This window comes from Schistocerca cancellata, chromosome 6 (genome assembly GCF_023864275.1).
Source record: "Schistocerca cancellata isolate TAMUIC-IGC-003103 chromosome 6, iqSchCanc2.1, whole genome shotgun sequence".
Lineage (NCBI taxonomy): Eukaryota > Metazoa > Arthropoda > Insecta > Orthoptera > Acrididae > Schistocerca > Schistocerca cancellata.
In genome coordinates, this window is record NC_064631.1 from 466411674 (window position 1) to 466425197 (window position 13524).

Sequence of the window (13524 nt, forward strand, 5' to 3'; positions counted from 1 at the left end):
GCTCAATGTATTCATCTCTTGGTCTCCCTCTACGATTTTTACCCTCCACGCTCCAATACCAAACTGGTGATCCCTTGATGCCTCAGAACATGCCCTATCAACCGGTCCCTTCTTCTTGTCAAGTTGTGCCACAAACTCCTCTTCTCCCCAATCCTATTCAATACCTCCTCATTAGTTATGTGATCTACCCATCTAATCTTCAACATTCTTCTGTAGCACCACATTTCGAAAGCTTCTATTCTCTTCCTATCCGAACTATTTATCGTCCCTGTTTCACTTCCATACATGGATTGCTACACTCCATACAAATACTTTCAGAAACGACTTCCTCACACTTAAATCTATACTCGATATTAACAAATTCCTCTTCTTCAGAAACGGTTTCCTTGCCATTGACAGTCTACATTTTATATCCTCTCTACTTCGACCATCATCAGTTATTTTGCTCCACAAATAGCAAAACTGCTTTACTATTTTAAATGTCTCATTTCCTAATCTAATTTCCTCAGCATCACCACGACTTAATTCGGCTACATTCCATTATCCTCGTTTCGTTTTTGTTGATGTTCATCTTATACCCTCCTTTCAAGACACTGTCCGTTCCGTTCAACTGCTCTTCCAAGTCCTTTGCTGTCTCTGACAGAATTACAATGTCATCGGTGAACCTCAAAGTTTTTATTTCTTCTCCATGGATTTTAATACCTACTCCGAGTTTTTCTTTTGTTTCCTTTACTGTTTGCTCAATATACAGATTGAATAACATCGGGGAGAGGCTACCACCCGGTCTCACTCCCTTCCCAAACACTGCTTCCCTTTCATGCCCCTCGACTCTTATAACTGCCATCTGGTTTCTGTACTGGCTCCCTGTATTTTACCCCTGCCACGTTTAGAATTTGAAAGAGAGTATTCCAGTCAACATTGTCAAAAGCTTTCTCTACGTCCACAAATGCTAGAAACGCAGGTTTGCCTTTCCTTAATCTTTCTTCTAAGATACAGGCGTAAGGTCAGCATTGCCTCACGTGTTCCAACATTTCTACGGAATCCAAACTGACCTTCTCCGAGGTCGACTTCTACCAGTTTTTCCACTCGTCTATAAAGAATTCGCGTTAGTATTTTGCAACTGATAGTTCCGTAATTTTCACATCTGTCAACACCTGCTTTCTTTGGGACTGGAATTATTATATGCTTCTTGAAGTCTGAGGGTATTTCGCCTGTCTCATACATCTTGCTCACCAGATGGTAGAGTTTTGTCAGGACTGGCTCTTACAAGGCCGTCAGTAGTTCTAATGGAATGTTGTCCACTCCCGGGGCGTTGTTTCGACTCAGGTCTTTCAGTGCTCTGTCAAACTCTTCACGCAGTATCTCCCATTTCATCTTGATCTACATCCTCTTCGATTTTCATAATATTGTCCTCAACTACATCGCCCTCGTATAGACCCTCTATATACTCCTTCCACCTTTCTGCTTTCCCTTCTTTGCTTAGAACTGGGTTTCATCTGAGCTCTTGCTATTCATTCAAGTGATGCTCTTTTCTCCAAAGGTCTCTTTAATTTTCCTGTAGGCAGTATCTATCTTACCCCTAGTGAGATAAGCCTCTACATCCTTACATTTGTCCTCTAACCATCCCTGCTTAGCAGTTTTGCACTTCGTGTCGATCTTATTTCTGAGACGTTTGTATTCCTTTTTGCCTGCTTCATTTACTGCATTTTTATATTTTCTCCTTTCATCAATTAAATTCAATATTTCTTCTGTTACCCAAGGATTTCTATGAGCCCTCGTCTTTTTACCTACTTGATCGTCTGCTGCCTTCACTACTTCTTCGTCTGCTGCCTTCACTACTTCATCCCTCAGAGCTACCCATTCTTCTTCTACTGTATTTCTGTCCCCCATTCCTGTCAATTGTTCCCTTATGCTCTTCCTGAAACTCTCTACAACCTCTGGTTTAGTCAGTTTATCAAGGTCCCATCTCCTTAATTTCCCACCTTTTTGTAGTTTCTTCAGTTTTAATCTAGTGCTGACTATGAAACGGATGCTGGAAACAGAGCATGTGAACACAATGACGGCTGTCCGATCGCAACCACTGAGACTGTAATAAGAAATATTTTATGCATAGTTATTTCAGATAAGTATTATTAATGCTTGTAATGGTCGCCTAGTCGTAGATATTGCTAATTGCTATAATCGCGCTATTTCACTCCCATTTACGGAGCTTGTTAGCACTTGACGTTAAGTTGGCGCCATTAAAATGCATTGTGTTGTGGTAGTCGCTGCTACTTGCTGGATCGCTGCTGTCACTCGATGCTGATGCTGGCTCTACATCTGGTTGTCTAGGGTTAAAAACATGAGGTCCCGTGTTTTTTATGTGCTTTTGATGATAAAGAACGAGCGAAACCAACAAATATGTAAACTTCAAATATTTATTATTCTGGTGGCCATCTTAATTCCACTGACCACCAAAGACCATGACACAACACAAAGTAGTATTTCCGTTACATGTTCTTTGCATTGTTTATCCACCTCAAACAATAACACACAAACACACTTTACCAAAGTGACATTCCGACTGCCTCCCGACCCTTCTTGCTGCTCGTATTTATACCATTGTCAAAGAACTACTAAAAAGAGATATAGTTTATAAGTCACATGTACATCTGTTATCATAATTTGTGCAGAAAAGTTATTAATTTGCATCGAGTGACATAAGTTAACATGTTATTAAAATGACAGACAGATTTGTTGACTTGACAGAATAATTCTTTGTTACAAAAAGGCCGTTTTTTAGAAGTTTGTCAATTGACTTCTCTAATTTGCATAAATAAGTAATTAACATGAATTATTAAGAATTACATTGGTTTTCGTCTAAAACAGGATTGATTTCGTGAATACTGAGTGAAACCGCTCCTAGTGAACAAATAGGTTTCACTGGGTGATTTTTATTTAAGGAGATCCAAAATACCTAAGTTGTCCACTATTTTTCGTACTTCATATTAATTATTTAAGATGAACTTAGTGTTTTTACATGATGTCATTTGCTGTATCAGTGATCAAGTGATATAAACTTTTGTGTGGGTCAGTTATTCAGTATAATTTAATGGGTTGACTGTTTATGCAGACATGTTATGCAATCATTGTTAACATACACAATAACTTTTCTATAATCATAAATACTCGTTAAACTGGTTGAATTTGGAGGGTATCGCATACTTCGGTACAGTAAAGCCTTTAATATGTTCCGTTACATGCTGCATTAAATGATTTTCTCATAAACCCAAACCCAACGATTTTGGCGGATGTCAGTAGTGATATACTAAGACAGATGTGTGACAGCTGTAACAGACTACAGTATGGAGATGTCCACTGACTTGGGAAAGACTGACAGAGTTACCAGACAAGAAAAAAAATAGAAGCAGACAGGTACAAAGAAAGCTGTGGCAGAAATACTAATTTTCTCTTGGGCAGGATATGGGGTTTGTCAAGACGGATACTACGAGGTGATGAAGGATACTACACGGTGGTTTAGATGAAGCGTTAATAATTTCGAAATGCAGTGATGTTTTGGATTTGATGCAGATTACTGGATAGTTTGCACCACTGATGTAGACGTAGATGTGGGTGTAGATATGGAGTCTTACAGGTGATATTAAGAAAGGGATGGATAAAAATTTAGTTTCAATTACAGAAAGATAGATATCTGATATGCAAGGAGAGATATTGAGAAAACTGCTGGCTATGAAACGGAAGCAGCAAAAAGAGCACGTGAACACAATGACGGGTGTCCGATCGCAACCACCCTACCTAGTATTCGGAGGACGGATGTGATGGAACAACCTAAAGTCTTCGCATTCTTCTTTCCGAAGTGCGACTTGGGTAGGCAGATGCAGAGAAACGTTTCTTGGACATCACAAGAAAGTTTTACACTTCTGTTTCAGAAGACATCCGTAGCAATACAGCAGAGGATGACGCGTATGCTCTACGGGCGCAGACGACCACGGTGACTGATTCGCGTGCTCGGGGCAGCAGCAGCAGCTGTCAGCGCGCCGGCCTGCAGGGTGGGCGGGTATTTCTGCGCCTCTGCTCCCCGCGTCGGCACTCGCGTCTTCCTCTCGAAATCGCGCCCGAGCGCACCTAAAGGGCTTCAATCGCATATTCGCCGCACGCGGCCCGCCACGGCGGCGCACGCCGCTCTTGGGCCGCCTTCCCTCCCCCTCCTCCCACAGAGCTGCGCCGATCTATCAGCAGAATTGGTTGGGGAATTGTGGCGCGCCCCTCGTGATTGATGCAAGAGCGGCCGCCCGGCTCTCGGCGCTACGCGGCTGTCTGCCGGCGGCTGGGGTGACAGCGTGCGGTTGCCGGGCGACGCTGACACCGCCTCGCCTCTCCCTGAAACAATTACGCAGCGGTTGCGCCGACAGCCAGCCAGCTCCGCTCCTCCGTGTTACTCCGCAATGCGGCTGCTGACATTCTACTCCCGTGTAGTCGGCCGTCACTTATACGACTGCAGCTTTATTACGTAGTGGCTGCGATTTATCATTACTGCCGTGTCGCTTGTACGTCGTAGGTTAGATTAATGAACTGACGCTACAGCTCAACAATTGGCGAACTTTCTCCCACAGTGATACCTCGTACTTAATAACTCGTGAACACCAGGTAAAATACATTACTGGCCAATAAAATTGCTACACGACGAAGATGGCGTGCTACTGACGCGAAATTTAACCGACAGGAAGGAGATGCTGTGATATGCAAATGATTAGCTTTTGAGAGCATTCACACAAGGTTGGCGCCGGTGGCGACACCTACAACGTGCTAACATGAGGAAAGTTTTCAACCGATTTCTCGTACACAAACAGCAGTTGACCGGCGTTGCCTGGTGAAACGTTGTTGTGATGCCTCGTGTAAGGAGGACAAATGCGTACCATCACGTTTCCGACTTCGATAATGATCGGATTGCAGCCTATCGCGATTGCGGTTTATCGTATCGTGACTTTGCTGCTCGCGTTGGTCGAGATCCAATGACTGTTAGCAGAATATGGAATCGGTGGGTTCAGGAGGGTAATACGGAACGCCGTGTTGGATCCCAACGGCCTCGTATCACTATCAGTCGAGATGACAGGCATCTCATTCGCATGGCTGTAGCGGATCGTGCAGCCACGTCTCGATCCCTGAGTCAACAGATGGGGACGTTTGCAGGACAACAACCATCTGCACGAAGAGTTCGACGACGTTTGCAGCAGCCTGGACTATCAGAGACCATGGTTGCGGTTACCCTTGACGCTGCATCACAGACATTAACGCCTGCGATGGTGTACTCAACGACGAACCTGGGTGCACGAATGGCAAAACGTCATTTTTTCGGATGAATCCAGGTTCTGTGTATCGCATCATGATGGTCTCATCCGTGTTTGGCGACATGGCATTGAACGCACGTTGGAAGCGTGTATTCGTCATCGCCATACTGGCGTATCACCCGGCGTGATGGTATGGGGTGCCATTGGTTACACGTCTCGGTCTCCTCTTGTTCGCATTGACGGTACTGTGAACAGTGGACGTTACATTTCGACCCGTGGCTCCACCCTTCATTCGATCCCTGCGAAACCCTACATTTCAGCAGGATAATGCACGACTGCATGTTGCAGGTCCTGAACGGGCCTTTCTGGATACAGAACATGTTCGACTGCTGCCCTGGCCAGCAGATTCTCCAGATCTCTCACCAATTGGAAACGTCTGGTCAATGGTGGCCGAGCAACTGGCTCGTCACAATAGGCCAACCACTACTCTTGATGAACTGTGGTATCGTGTTGAAGCTGCATGGGTAGCTGTACCTGTACACGCCATCCAAGCTCTGTTTGACTCAATGCCCAGGCGTATCAAGGCCATTATTACGGCCAGAGGTGGTTGTTCCGTGTACTGATATCTCAGAATCTATGCACCCAAATTGCATGAAAATGTAATCACATGTCAGTTCTAGTATAATATATTTGTCCAATGAATACCGGTTTATCATCTGCATTTCTTCTTGGTGTAGCAATTTTAATGGCCAGTAGTGTAACAATATCTTTATTAGAAACAGTCCATGAAGGCCCAGCGGTACCGACCGGCCGCCGTATCATCCTAGGCCCACTGGTGTCACTGGATGCGGATATGGAGGGTTATGAGGTCAGTACAACACTCTCCCGGCCGTATGTCAATTTATGAGGCCGGAGCCGCTACTTCTGATTCAAGTAGCACCTTATTTTACCTCGCAAGGGCTGAGTGCAACCTGCTTGCCAACAGCGCTCGGCAGACCGGATGGTCACCCATCCAAGTGCTAGCCCAGCCCAAACCCTTTTAACTTCGTTGATCTGACGGGAACCTCTGCTACCACTGCGGCAAGCTCGTTGGCATTATTTCAAGTGACTGGATATTATCACTTGAATACCCTGGCTGAAACTACTTATTCCCGTAACTTATCATCTGATATCACCACCCCTGTCAGCATCGCACATTTGATGCTGTTTCGTCAAAAACTGTCATTTTGAGCTCGTGCCTGCGTAAAAAATATAGGTTGATCTTACATAAAAGATTACAGCAACCAGCCACTTTTTACAATGGGATTTATTCATTTAAACAGCGTCATTACCGGTTTCGAACCGACAGGTTCGTCTTCAGACGGCTAGTTCACGTTTTACCTTAGATTTCGCCTTTTGTTTCCTCAACTGACAAAATTTCCCTGGGGTGGTGGTGGCCTACAACCAAAACAAGATGTGAGACAACGTCTTTTTAATTGTGACTGTGCCTCACAACGACTTTAAGTGATGTAAACAAATTACTGTTTTTAAAGGGAATATGTTTCGGTTACTTATGAGTTTTCGCTGCTGCAAAATGATAAGCAGCCTGCGCTGGAACATAATGGTGCGGATTCTTCAACGTAAGTAACCGAAACGTCTTCCCTTTAATAATAATAATTTGTTTACATCATTTAAAATCGTTGTGAGGCACAATTACAGCAAAAGAGGCCTTGTCTTATACCTTGGTTTTGTTGTAGAGCACCACCACCCCAAGGAAATTTCGTCAGTTGAGGAAACAAAAGACGAAATCTAAAGCAAAATATGAATTAACCGTCTGAAGATGAACCTGTCGTTTCGAAACCGGTAACGGCGAATTAAATAAATAAACAGCATTGTAAAAAGTGGCTATTTGCTATAATCTTCTATATAAGAGTCGATCACACATTTGGCATGTACTGATAGTGAAAGCGTCCTCTAAATTTTGCGGCAATTGCTGTCTATAAAATCGAGTCTCAGTATTTCTTCCTTCACTGTGGTGCAAATGTTTACATTGCAATGAATCAAACTGTTGAGATGCCGTAGGAAAATTCAAACAATAGAGCGAGAGCACGGTGACGTTCCAGTGATTTGTGAGTGCGAGACGGAAGCTATGCGCTGTTTGTCTCGTAGCATTTCTCTCTGGACATTGTAAATAAGCAGTGAAGCAAACGAAATAACTCAGTCTGGCATTAATTACCCAACTAGATAGATGTGTACCGTATTTTGTATGACGATAACTGAATGTATTGTTGGAAGTCAGCCATCTTGTGAAGTTTTGAAATTCTAAGAGTTGATTAATTGGTAAAGTCGAAATAAGTTAAATAGGACCCCTAATTTCTGATATGTAAGAAGAGTATGAAAAAATGCATCATTGTTTAATTTGCAAAGGTAGCTACGATTTTACTTCCAGTGGTGCTGTGAATATCGATCCCGATGTGTTACACGTCGGAATAGGCTTTCTGACGGATGGGGTTTGGTTGAAAATCCACATTTGCATTTGTTGCAAAAGTGGTTTCCTTCTTTTCGAGGTTTTCCTTGGACGGATAATCCTACGACATCCCAATGGTGTGGTGTCATTCCATAGAATACTTCCGAACGTTCTATTACAAGGAATATAACTTCTTTTGGAGCTACAGTCCATGACGAACTTAGCAACTGGACGTCGGGTAGGAGAAGACTAATTTTGTCGAGCTTCAGAAAGCAAATACCAGAGAAAAATCCAGCTTAATAAGCACACTGATAATTACACGAACATCACGTAAATACTTAAGACAGAGTCCTCGACACTGCAATTAGCTTCCCAGCTAACAAGTAACTTCAAGCAACACTAAATAGATTAAAATACAAATTTTCTTTTAAGCTATAATAAAAGGCTTAAAACTACTCGCATCCATACTGCTCATTCATATGTCCTAGATCCAGCTATTTGCATAGCTACATGATCCGTGTTCATGCATTTCATTTTGTAATCATAATGATATGTTCCACTGCAGTCTCCTCCCTGGTCCTGTTATTTGCCTTCGTGTCTCTCCTATTAAGTCCCAACATGTTCTTCTCCGTTGTTCGCTGCTCCCCCACAACGTTTTGAATGGTTTTGCATTAAAAGTAGATGTCTCACTTCCACAAGTAAAAACCATACATATTATAGGGGGCGGGGGCGGGGGCGGGGGCGGGGGGGGGGGGGGGTAAAAACGACGTTCCTATCACAGCTCAGAGATACGACGTCAGAAACAATGAGATGCATGAAAAACTGCTGCATCATGCATGACGTTCAAATTTATTACTTCTTTACTTCTAACACTATTCACAACACTTTCTGCAGACAGCATCTACATATGATGTTGAATGTACCTACAGTGTACCATTTTACGACAAAGAAATCAGGAGATATGAAGTCATTCGATGAGCCCTCTGCCAGGCACTTAAGTGTGAATTGCAGAGTAACCATGTAAATATAGATGTAGACATAAACACTTAGTTGCGTGAAAAAAATGCCGTAACATGCATGAGGTTTTGATACGTTTATTATTTACTTCTAAGACACTCCTACATCCAAGTTAAGAAAAGCTCACACGCCTATTAGTGCTTTTGACAGCTTCAACTGCGAAGCGCAAACGGCTGCAGGCGAAAACAGTAACCGTCTATAGAGCTATGAAGAGGTGTTTCTGTGGACATGTTTACAAAATTCCGTTTCAGGCACATAAACCAGCTGCGCTCAACTGCCTGGAAATGTAACAAGAAATATTGTTTACAATAAAGTTCTCATTTAAATAACCATTACAGAGAATTTGTATTTTTATATACTATGTTTCTTAATTTGAATACTATACTTACACATTTGTACATCATGCATATTTCTTTGTACAAATGAGTCATTATTTCAGAGGTGTTTTCAACGACACATGGACATGAAATTTTTTCGATATTACGCTACAAACACAGTTAATTTTTTTGTTTTCGTTTCCAATAGAAAATTGGCAGAAAGAACACCCTGTTCAATGACAATTTTATCAGCCAGTCAGACTGTAAACATTCCTTATCATTCACATTGGGAGCTGAATCTTGAAAACTGCATTTACTTCACCAAAAGCAATCCAGACCACTTATTTCTTTTGCTGTCCATCCACAATTCGCATTTAACTGCCCTACATTTAAAGTTATAAATACCAGACTAACCTGACGAAACCTGATGGAAGCTGGATCAATGCCTTACATGTGCCTCAGTATATTAGTAAACACTGAATCATTTCCTTCTTTGCCGACTGGGGTGGCCGAGCGGTTCTAGGCGCTACAGTCTGGAACCGTGTGACCGCTATGGTCGCAGGTTCGAATCCTCCCTCAGGCATGGATGTGTGTAATGTCCTTAGGTTAGTTAGGTTTAAGTAGTTATAAGTTCTAGGGGACTGATGACCTTAGAAGTTAAGTCCCATAGTGCTCAGAGCCATTTGAACCATTTTTTCCCTTTTTTCTCAAGGGCTGACGGTAAAGATTTTGTTGAAATTGATACAAAAGCTTACTTTACATTTAGGACATTGTGATATTTTATACCACATTCCGTTTTACATTTTCTCACATGAGTTGACGATTTTGAAGATGCTTTTTCTCAAGCACAGGTGTTCTTTTGCCTAGTTGAAATGAAGTGGTTCTGGCTTACTATTAATATTGTCTTTTTCTCTCCTTCTATTATAAGGTCTCTGAAAAAACTGTTGAGTGTTAAGTAGGCCTGTGATTATTGCGATATTTTATTCACCTGATGATCATGTTCAGTGTGACAGACTTCCTATGTGGAAAAACGTATCAATGCTTTTTTAGATGGATCATCTGGAACAGTGAATGCTAATATACCTGCGTCATCTAGAGCCGCAGTATATTGACCCTACCTTGACAACACAACAGTAATATAAACTAGGTGATGAAGACAGTTTAAGAGGGCTGCCGCCCTGTATAGGATACATATCGGATAGATGAACTATATCGCATATCATCGAGCGTAAATGTGGAGATCTTTATGCATATTTAGATTTTGTAGCCTGCTTCTGTGATTCCTCTGGTGGCAGTACTGTGTACTAGGTCAACTGGACTCCGGACCTCATGGTGGATGCACTTGATGGTGGTACTGCCTCAAATTGTTTAAATAAAGACTGCCTGCAAAATAAAGACTTATGTCTATCCTATCCAGCACAGGCTGAGTCCTTTTCCCACAAATTCCTAGGAAGCGGTGGCGTTGGGTAACTTAGGTTAGTGGGGGTAGCCCAAGTGCCCTTTTGCCGCTATTTTCTTAGGTTAGTGGAGGTAGCCATCGTGTGTTGCTTTGTTCTGATCGTATTTCAAGGAGAAGAGGATGAGGTTAGATTAGTGGAGGTTGTCCAACTGACCTATCTTCACACCAAGACGTCATGACGTCAATGCGACGTTGCCACATCTATTGCTGCCATTTTGGATCCGCTATCTTGAATAAATTTGGCAATGATGGAGAGAGGGGTGGTTTCCTTGTTGCTCCACTACTCTAGCTACTGTCATCAAAACGTTGCACAGCTAGTGCACAGACAAAGTAAGTATTTTGTTTTGCCAGTCCACAGACTGGTTTGATGCGGCTCTCCACGTTACTCTTACCCTATGAGAGCCTCTTCGTCTCCGAATAACTATTGCAACCTGTATCCATTTAAGACTGTTTATTGAAGTCCAACTTGGATCGCCCTCTACAGATTTCCAATCACATTTCCTTCCATTACTCAATTAACGGTTCCTTTATGCCACAAACTGTGACCTATTAATCTATCCCTTCTTTTAGTCAATCTGTGTCATAAATATGTTTTATGAACGATTTCGTATCTCCTCATTACAGTCCTTATCTGCCCATCTGATCTTCAGCATTCTTCTGTAGCTCCACATCTGAAAAGCATCTCCTCTTTTCTTATTTGAACTGTTAACATTCCAGACAGATACCTTCAGAAAAGGCTTTCTAACACTTAGCCATACGAGGATCGTTCAGCAAGTAATGCACATTTGTTTCTCAGCCAGTTTCGGTTGAAAAAAAAACGCTAAATCTGTTGTGGGACCTCGCTGAATATTCTCGCTTCAGCCCATATAGATAGCGACGCTGTAAATACACTTCGCAGTGGCGTCTGAAACGGAGGTGCGTTCCAAGGAGAGAGCTGTCATTGAGTTCGTTTTGGCGGAAAATCAGAGCATCGCAGATGTTCACAGGCGCTTGCAGCATGTCTACAGAGACCTGGCAGTGAACAAAATCACGGTAAGTCGTTGGGCGAGGCCGGCTGCACATGGCTGTGACTCCTGCAATATTGGGACGTGTGGACATTCTCATTCGAGGTGATCGATGGACAACAATCAAACGCCTCGCTGCTTAAATGGACGTCTTTGTTGGTAGTGCTAACACATTCGTCCACCAGTTGTGGTACTCGAAGGATTTTGCCCGCTCTGTTCCTCGCCGCCTAAAAGAAGATCATAAAGAACAACGAAGGACCGTCTGTGCGGTATTGCTTGCGCGTTACGCGGCTGATGGTTACAATTTTTTTGTCGGACATCGTTACAGGCGGTGAAACAAACGTTCATAATTTCGAAGCAGAAACAAAGCGACAATCCATGCAGTAACACCACACCATCTCTCTGAAGAAAAAGTTCAAAGGCTCACCCTCTGAGTCTCTAAAGGTGTTATTTTGTTGGTTGCAATGCTTCATGGTACAACGATCAACTCGGAAATGCGTTATGCTGCTCTCAGAAAAATGAAGAAACGACTCCAGCGTGTTCGTCGTCACAAAACTGCAAATGAACTTCTCCTTCTTCATACAACGCAAGGCCTCACACAAGTTTGCGCACCCGAGAGGAGCTCACAAATCTTCAACTGACTGTTCTTCCTCATCCACCCTAAATCCAGTACCTCGCACTTTCCCAGTTCCACCTGTTTGGCTCAGAGAAGGATGCACTGTGCGTGAAGCAGGAAGTGGATGATGGGGAGGTTAATGATGCAGCAAGACGTTGGCTCCGACTTCGGTCAGTAGAATGGTACCACGTGGACATACAAGTCGTCACAATAAGGTGATGTAAGGCTGCCGCACTGAATAGAGATTTTGTTGAAAAATGGGGTTTTGCACCCAAAAGAGTAGAGAATAATATGACGTACTGGAATTCTGAATAAAATCAACCTACTTTCACAAAAAAATGTTTTGCCTTACTTACTGAACGCCGCTCGTATTCAATGTTCGCTGATTTCTCCTTTTCGGAAATACTTTTCTTGCTATTGCCAATTAGCATTTTATATCCTGTCTACTTCGCCCGTCGTCTCTATTTGCTGACAAAATAGCTAAACTTATAGACTACGTTTACTGCCTCGTTTCCTAATCTAATTTTGTCAACATCACCTGACTTAGTTCCACCACAACCCGTTTTCCCTGTATTTTCGTTCAGTAGCACTTTATAATCAACTTTCGGCATACCGACCATTCCGTTCAGCTGCTCCGGCCGGTCGTTTGAGGTCTCTGACAGAATTTCGACGTACTCTGCAAATCTTAAAGTTTTCATTTCTTCTTCCAAAACTAATTCCCTTTCCAAAATTATCCTTGCCTTCCTTTATTACTTGCCCAATACACAGACTGAATAACATCGGGGAGAGGCTACAACCATGTCTCGCTCCCTTCACAATCACCGCATCCTGTTGATGTCCATCAACCCTTACAACTGCAGTCCATTTTCTGTGTAACTTGTAAATAGCTTCTCTCTGCAAAGATTTTATCCTTGCCACCTTTAGAATTTCTAATAGCGTATTGAAATACAGAGATATATAAACAGACAGATTACGGCGCAGCGGTTGGAAACGCCCATATAAAAAATGGTTCAAATAGCTCCGAGCTCTATGGGACTTAACATCTGAGGTCATCAGTCTCTTAGAACTACTTAAATCTAACTAAGGACATCACACACATCCATGCCCGAGGCAGGATTCGAACCTGCGACCGTAGCGATCGCGCGGTTCCAGACTGTAGCGCCTAGAACCGCTCGGACACTCCGGCCGGAGCCTACATAATACCAAAAGTGTCTGGCGCAGTTGGTAGATCGGTTACTGCTGCTACAATGGCACATTATCAAGATTTGAGATTGATCGTGGTGTTATAGTCGGCGCACGAGCGATGGGACACAGCATCTTCCAGGTAGCGATGAAATAGGGACTTCCCTGTACGACCATTTCACGAGTGTACCGTGA